Here is a 9156-nt window from a genome sequence, read left to right on the forward strand (position 1 = left end):
AGTACTTACATTTCGATAGTTGCCATCCTTTCCATGTCAAATGTTCTCTCCCATACAGCCTTGGCATTCGAGGCAGAAATATTTGTTTGGATGCAGACTCTTTACAGCAGTATGACATCACTCTCAGTTCAGCCTTCACTAGACATGATTATCCCAACAGTCTAGTTCAAAAGCAGATTTCCTTGGCCTTCACATCCAATCCTGGTACTGCTGATCCCTACAGAAAACTACTTTGGAACACGCCACTTGTCACCCAGTATTGTCCTTATCTTGAATGTATTAATGAACTACTTCAACAAGATCATGACTTCCTAAAATCATGCCCTGAAATGAGATCCACTATCTGAGATTTTGCCCATCACACCTAGAATAGTTTTTTTATTTTTTTATTTTCACCCTGACAATCTCTGCAATATTCTTGTCAGATCCTACGTTTCTTGTACACCCATCTCTCTACCCTATGGCTCCTACCCCTGTGACTGTCCTCTCTGCAAGACTTGCCCTATGCACCCTCCTACCACCACCTATACAAGCCCTGTAACTGGCAAAACACATACTATCAAAGGGAGAGCCACCTGTGAAATGACATGTCATATACCAGCCGTTATATAAACACTGTTTGACCTTTTACATCAGCATGACTCCCATCCAGTTATCAGTCAGGATGAAAGGGCATAGCCAGAGGGTGTATAAGGCAACACACAATATCCTGCTGCAGAGCATACTGTACAACATGACAGTCATGATCTTGGTGTCTGTCTCACCACACGCATCATCAGGGTTCTTCCCCCAGTCTCCAGTTTCTCAGTACTTCACATGTGGCAACTAGCACTACAACATGTCCTTGGCTCTCACCACCCATCAGACCTTTATTTACACTGATTTCTTCAGTCTCAGCATTTCTTCACAATAACTACTCGTTTACTCACTCCATTTTAGTTTCCTACATCTTTCATTTTCTGAGTTGTCTATTTTTTGCCACCCCACTCTCACCTCTGTTACATACAATGCAGTTAGCTTTTCACCCTTAGTTCTTGCACAATATTTTAGCAGTAATCTCTGTCTCACATCTTACTCTGTCTTCCACCATTAAGCTCTCAGGCTTCAAACTCACCCGGTGCAGTCCCTAACAATCAGTATTTTTTTCTCATCCCATCCAGTGAGTGTCCCCAGACTCCGGGGACTGGGTGACCTTTTTGAACTGTACCCCTTTCCCTAAACTTCACCAGTCCTTTTTCTTCACCTCTCTTCCTTCCCCTTGTAATGGTCGCCTGGTCGTAGATATTGCTAATTGCTATAATCGCACTATTTCACTCCCATTTACGGAGCTTGTTAGCACTTGATGTTAGGTTGGCGCCATTAAAATGCATTGTGTTTTGGTAATCGCTGCTACTTGCTGGATCGCTGCTGTGTCTCGATGCTGATGCTGGCTCTAAATCTGGTTGTCTAGGGTTAAAAACATGTCCCGTGTTTTTTTATGTGCTTTTGATGATAAAGAATGAGCGAAACCAACAAATATGTAAACTTCAAATATTTATTACTCTGGTGGCCATCTTAATTCCACTGTCCACCAAAGACCATGACACAACACAAAGTAGTACTTCCGTTACATGTTCTTTGCATTGTTTATCCACCTCAAACAATAACACACAAACACACTTTACCAAAGTGACATTCCGACTGCCTTTCGACCATTCTTGCTGCTTGTATTTATAACATTGTCAAAGAACTACTAAAAAGAGATATAGTTTACAAGTCACATGTACATCTGTTATCATAATTTGTGCATAAAAGTTATTAATTTGCATCGAGTGACATAATTTAACATGTTATTAAAATGACAGACAGATTTGTTGACTTGACGGAATAATTCTTTGTTACAAAAAGGCCGTTTTTTAGAAGTTTGTCAATTGACTTCTCTAATTTGCATAAATAAGTAAATAACATGAATTATTAAGAATTACATTGGTTTTCATCTAAAATAGGATTGATTTCGTGAATACTGAGTGAAAACGCTCCTAGTGAACAAATAGGTTTCACTGGGTGATTTTTATTTAAGGAGATCCAAAATACCTAAGTTGGCCACTATATTTTGTACTTCATATTAATTGTTTAAGATGAACTTAGTGTTTTTACATGATGACATTTGCTGTATCAGTGATCAAGTGATATAAACTTTTGTGTGGGTCAGTTATTCAGTATAATTTAATGGGTTGACTGTTTATGCAGACATGTTATGCAATCATTGTTAACATACCCAATAACTTTTCTATAATCATAAATACTCATTAAACTGGTTGAATTTGGAGGGTATCGCATACTTCGGTAAAGTAAAGCCTTTAATATGTTCTGTTACACCCTTCAACTCTTCTGCCAGAAGGAACAGCCATTGGCTCTGAAAGCTTGTAAAAGCTAAACTCTTTTTTAGTGTGTGTCTTCCCCTGCCACCCCATCGTGAATAGATTTCTTTATCTATCCATTTACATTAAGCATATATTGTGAGTTCTGAAGCATGCCTGAGAAGGTCTTTGGCATGGCACAACCATTATATGAGATCAAGGGCAGTCTATAATCCCTGAATAGAAGATCAGATGGGTTTGAAATGAAGTGTGTGATCAAACAGGAAAGGTGTGTATGACCACTCCTGTACATCCTCATCAAGATGCATTGTAAAATCAGTCAAAGAAGACTCCAAAACATAATGCATTAGTCTTCTTCTGTATTGTAATGGTATGTGAGAGACAGAAGTAGAACTATAAGCCAAATTAGATCTCTAGCTCTCCTTCAATAAAACTTTTCTGGGTGTGTGACCACATCATGATGTGATAAAACTACAAACATTTTTGCCATTATTGCTGGCATCTTTCTCAAAAGTGACTTGTGGTTTCTGATTACTGTTTTATGTCTACTACAATATATTGGCTCCTCTAGTTAAAAAGAAATGGGTCTTCTGCCATACTACATGTTGACTGGATGACAGAACCAAGAAAGAGGGATAATATAAGAAATGTGCTAAGAACATTTGATGTTAATTTCAATTGGTTATCATTGGCAAATCCATTGTAAACTGTTATCATGACAAAGTATGATATAAATGGATGGATAAAAAAGCTACTCACCAAGCGGTGGCAGGGGAATACACACACAAAAAGATTTAGCTTTTACAACCTTTCGGAGCCAGTGGCTCCTTCTTCTGGCAGAAGAGCTACATAGGAAAAAGAGGGGTGGAGGAAAAGGACTGGACAGGTTAGGGAAAGGGGTACAATTCAGAAAAGGGTTGGATCTCCTCACTTCCAAATCAGAGGATTACGCTGCCTGGGCTACACTCAGGGCGCAATCAACATAGTTGAAAGAACCCTCTGTTGCTGCCGATTGTAAGTCACAAAGGACCCTGGGTCAGAGGAAACTTACTGGACAGGGAGAGGGGGAAAGGCTGATTGTTGGGGACTGCACTGAATATGACTTGAAGATGCTGCTTTGGTGAAGAACCTAGTTTCCTTTACACTTAATGTCAACAGGAAATATCACTTTGCATCCAAATCCCAAAACCTTTCCAACAGCAAACCTGACATTGAACACTGCCTTGAACAGCACTGACCATGATCCCAACTTGATCCACCACCAGTACCTCAGAACCTTCCAAGAATTCCTCAAGTCCAGCATTAATTCACAACCTTTTCTCAGATCCCTACAACATGACCCTAACCTGTCCTCTGCAGAACTCCAGGCTCTACATTCCCTAAAAGCTGATGACTAACATTATACTTCCAGCAAGCAAAAGGATCTACCACTTTTGTTCTTGACCAACAGGAGTATGTTATTGAAGGTCTGTGTCATCTGTCTGACAACTCTACTTACAGCATCTGCCATAAAATCCCATCCCTGTGATTCAAACTGACCTGCAACCTCTCCTAAAATCCTCATGCCCCTCACAAGAACTTACACCTCAATCCATATGGACTTCTTACCACACCCAAACTACACAACCTCACCTTTTTTATCTTCTTCCTAAGATCCACAATCCCAGTCATCCTGGCCATCCTATTGTTTCTGGCTTCAAATCACTCATGAAATGTATATATGCCTTAGTTGATCAACACCTGCAACCCATAGTACAAAGACTACACTCCTATATTAAAAATACCAACCATTTACTAGAATGTCTGAAATCTGGGACACTCCCACTCCCATCACACTCTTTCCTTGTCACCATTGATGCCAACTACCTCTACACCAACATACCCCACATATATGGTCTGTCTGCCGCTGAACATTTCCTCAGACAATGTTCACCTGATTCCAATCCTAAGACATCCTTCTTGTTCACCTTAATCAACTTTATACTTACCAACGATTATTTCACCTTTGAAAGTCAGACAAACAAATACACTCCTGGAAATTGAAATAAGAACACCGTGAATTCATTGTCCCAGGAAGGGGAAACTTTATTGACACATTCCTGGGGTCAGATACATCACATGATCACACTGACAGAACCACAGGCACATAGACACAGGCAACAGAGCATGCACAATGTCGGCACTAGTACAGTGTATATCCACCTTTCGCAGCAATGCAGGCTGCTATTCTCCCATGGAGACGATTGTAGAGATGCTGGATGTAGTCCTGTGGAATGGCTTGCATGCCATTTCCACCTGGCACCTCAGTTGGACCAGCGTTCGTGCTGGACGTGCAGACCGCGTGAGACGACGCTTCATCCAGTCCCAAACATGCTCAATGGGGGACAGATCCGGAGATCTTGCTGGCCAGGGTAGTTGACTTACACCTTCTAGAGCACGTTGGGTGGCACGGGATACATGCGGACGTGCATTGTCCTGTTGGAACAGCAAGTTCCCTTGCCGGTCTAGGAATGGTAGAACGATGGGTTCGATGACGGTTTGGATGTACCGTGCACTATTCAGTGTCCCCTCGACGATCACCAGTGGTGTACGGCCAGTGTAGGAGATCGCTCCCCACACCATGATGCCGGGTGTTGGCCCTGTGTGCCTCGGTTGTATGCAGTCCTGATTGTGGCGCTCACCTGCACGGCGCCAAACACGCATACGACCATCATTGGCACCAAGGCAGAAGCGACTCTCATCGCTGAAGACGACACGTCTCCATTCGTCCCTCCATTCACGCCTATCGCGACACCACTGGAGGCGGGCTGCACGATGTTGGGGCGTGAGCGGAAGACGGCCTAACGGTGTGCGGGACCATAGCCCAGCTTCATGGAGACGGTTGCGAATGGTCCTCGCCGATACCCCAGGAGCAACAGTGTCCCTAATTTGCTGGGAAGTGGCAGTGCGGTCCCCTACGGCACTGCGTAGGATCCTACGGTCTTGGCGTGCATCCGTGCGTCGCTGCGGTCCGGTCCCAGGTCGACGGGCACGTGCACCTTCCGCCAACCACTGGCGACAACATCGATGTACTGTGGAGACCTCACGCCCCACGTGTTGAGCAATGCGGCGGTACATCCACCCGGCCTCCTGCATGCCCACTATACGCCCTCGCTCAAAGTCCGTCAACTGCACATACGGTTCACGTCCACGCTGTCGCGGCATGCTACCAGTGTTAAAGACTGCGATGGAGCTCCGTATGCCACGGCAAACTGGCTGACACTGACAGCGGCGGTGCACAAATGCTGCGCAGCTAGCGCCATTCGACGGCCAACACTGCGGTTCCTGGTGTGTCCGCTGTGCCGTGCGTGTGATCATTGCTTGTACAGCCCTCTCACAGTGTCCGGAGCAAGTATGGTGGGTCTGACACACCGGTGTCAATGTGTTCTTTTTTCCATTTCCAGGAGAGTAGTTCAGGGGTACAACCATGGGAACCAGGATGTCTCCTTCCTTTGCCAACCTTTCCATGGGTCACTTGGCAGGGGCTTTCCTGGGATACAAAGTCTTCAGTTCATGGTTTGGTTTACATACATTGATGACATCTTTGCCATATGCACTCATGGTGAGGCTGACCTGTTAAAATTCCAGGAATTTCTAAATACCTTCTCTCAATTAAATTTCAAATGGCTCTGTTCCAAATCCCATGCCACTTTCCTTGATGTTGACGTCATCCCCACTGAAGGTCAGCTACATACCTCCTGCCACATAAAACCTACCAACAAACAACAGTACCTAATTTTGACAGGTCCCATCCTTTCCATATCTGACGTTCCCTCCCATACAGCTTTGGGATTCTAGGCATATGTATTTCTTCAGATGCAGACTCTTTACAATGATACACCACCACTCTCATTTCAGCCTTCACTGGATGTAATGATCCCAACAGCCTAATTCAAAAGCAGATTTCCTCGTCCATCGCATCAAATCCTGGTACTGCTGATCTCTCCAAAAAATGACTTCGGAGCACACCACTTGTCGCCCAGTATTATCCTGGTCTGGAATGTATCAATCAGCTACTTCAACAAGGCCATGACTTCCTAAAATCATGATATGAAATGAGATCCACTGTGTCTGAAATTTTGCCCACCACCCCTAAAGTAGCTTTTTGTCACCCTCCCAATCTCCGCAATATCCTTGTCAGTTCCTATGCTCCTTGTGCACACATTTCCCTACCCTATGGCTTCTACCACTGTGACCATCCCTGCTGCAAGACTTGCCCTATGCACCCTCCTACCACCACCTATTCGAGCCCAGTAACTGGCAAAACATATACTATCAAACGGAGAGCCACCTGTGAAATGACATGCCATGTGCCAGCTGCAATGTTCAGCCTTTTACATCAGCATGAATACCACCCAGCTATCAGTCAGGATGAAAGGGCACAAGCAGAGGGTGTATACAGGCAACACTCACTATCATTTTGCAGAGAATGCTGTACAACATGACAGTCATGACCTTGGTCCTGTTTCACCACACACGGCATCTGGATTCTTCCCCTCAAATACCAGTTTCTCAGAACTCTGCAGGTGGGAACTGGCACTACAACATGTCCTTGGTTCTTGCCACCCACCTGGCATTAATTTACGTTAATTCCTTTCATCTCAGCATTTCGTCACAGTAGCTACTCCTTTCTTGACTCCATTTTAGTTTCCTACATCTTTCATTTTCTTAGTTGTCTGTTTTTCACCTTCCCTCATGCACTTAGCTTTTCACTCTTATTAATCCATGCATGATGTGTTAGTAGTAATCTCTGTTGTATTACACTGTCTTCCATCTTTAAATCTCAGGTTTTCAAATCTCATCCGTTACAGTCCCCAACTATCAGTATTTCCTTCTCATAACGTCCAGTAAGTCTCCCCTGATCTGAGGTTCTGGGTGACTTTTCTGAACTGCACCCCTTTCCCTAAACCTCTTCAGTCCTTTTCCTTCACCCCTCTTCCTTCCTCTTCAGATCTTCTGCCAGAAGAAGGAGACACTGGCTCCAAAAGCTTGTAAAAGTTAAATGCTTTTGTGTGTGCGTTCCCCTATCACAACTTGCTGAGTAGATATTTTATCTATCTGTCTATATTGTATAACCAATAATTGATTATTTTTGTTGTTATATCATGACAAAGTGCTGTTTTTGCATTAGTTGGTTATGTCCTGGCCTTGTCAGTGCTTTCTGATGCTTTCAAACTGGTGTTTGTGCCTTATTATGGAACAGATTCAGAAGCTCACACAGCCTGCCATCCTGCAACAGCTGGCAACCAGGAAGATGAATGCTTGTACCCCTTCAGTTAATTTTAGTTGGCTGCCTCCCTATCTCAACATCATATCACCTTTTTCTCTTTTGCTAGTAAGTGGCTTCCTGGCTAAGGATTGGGCCTCTTTAAATTGTATGGACTCGCCATGCTTGTCTTCATGTTATGATTTAATACCCTGATCTATCCTTATGTATGCCAGAAGTCAGTGAGGTTATCTGTTATTGTAGACTGATGTATACTGATGAGACAGAATGCCCTAACAGCATGTGTATTGTGGAGCACAAGTGATATGTAAGCTTTTGACTTTACACTAAACTAGCAGTGGCAGAACATGAAGACAAGTGTGGTGAGACCATAAAATTTAAACAAGGTTATGTCTTAGCCAGGCAGTCAGATATCACTAAGAGAAAAATCAAGGAGGCTGTAAAGATAGAAAAGGGGCCTACTAATATGAACTATGAGAAGGACTGTAGCTCTCACCAACCTGGGTCCTACTTATTACAGGCCAGCAAACTGACTGAAATTGTGTAACTGCACTAACACATGCTGTAAACATCTCATTGGAGGATGTTTGCTGTTTGCAGGACTCATATTGATACTTAAAAATGAAGAAAGGGAGAGTCTAACATGCCATCATCATCAAGACCATTAGTGGCAGGGCACAAGCTTGCAATGTTTCAAGGATAGGGGAACGGAACCATCTAACATTTGCCTGGACTGAATTAGAGAAATCACAGAAAACCTAAATGTGGATGGCCAGATGCTGATTTGAACCATCATCCTCTTAAATATGGGTCCATGGTGATGACAGTTGTGCCACCTAGCTCATTTGTTGATTCCTACAGAAGAAATTTTATTTCTCGAATAAAATCATAATACATGGACATTTAATGTGTTCCATAACTCTACCACAGATTGGTGTCAGTAATTTAAGATTATAGTCATGTACGCATTTCCAATCACCATTCTTGAAAATTAAAATGAATTGTTCCTCTTTTTAATGAACTCTCGGAATGATGTATTACTCCTGTGACCTACAGTAAACTCCTACCAGAAGGGGAATAATCTCTTCCACATAGTCCATAAAGTACTTCTCATGTATCCTGTCAGATACTGTTACCTTTTTCTGTTGTGCAACTATAGTTGAATATCTATCATTTTGCCATTAGTGTGACAGTTGTAAAGTGGAATGGTAATATGATCTTTCTCAATGAAACAAATTCAGAAGACTGAATACATTATATCAGTATTGTATCTGCCATCCACTGTTTTTGTGCCAGTGTGATTGCAAGATGACCGTATAGATAATTTTGATCTGTTACTTTAAATAAGATCAAAAATCTTGTGTTTCTTTTTCAGAAGACTACATAAAGATTCATTTTCAAATTCATTGGATGATACTTTATTTGTTGTAATTATGTTTATATTGGTTACCTTCAGCTATTATTTGTCACCTAGGCTTTGACTCCATTTAAATCTGCGATGAAACTTGCTTTGTTTTTGTGGCAAATTTT

The sequence above is a fragment of the Schistocerca cancellata genome, chromosome 8 (genome assembly GCF_023864275.1).
Source record: "Schistocerca cancellata isolate TAMUIC-IGC-003103 chromosome 8, iqSchCanc2.1, whole genome shotgun sequence".
Lineage (NCBI taxonomy): Eukaryota > Metazoa > Arthropoda > Insecta > Orthoptera > Acrididae > Schistocerca > Schistocerca cancellata.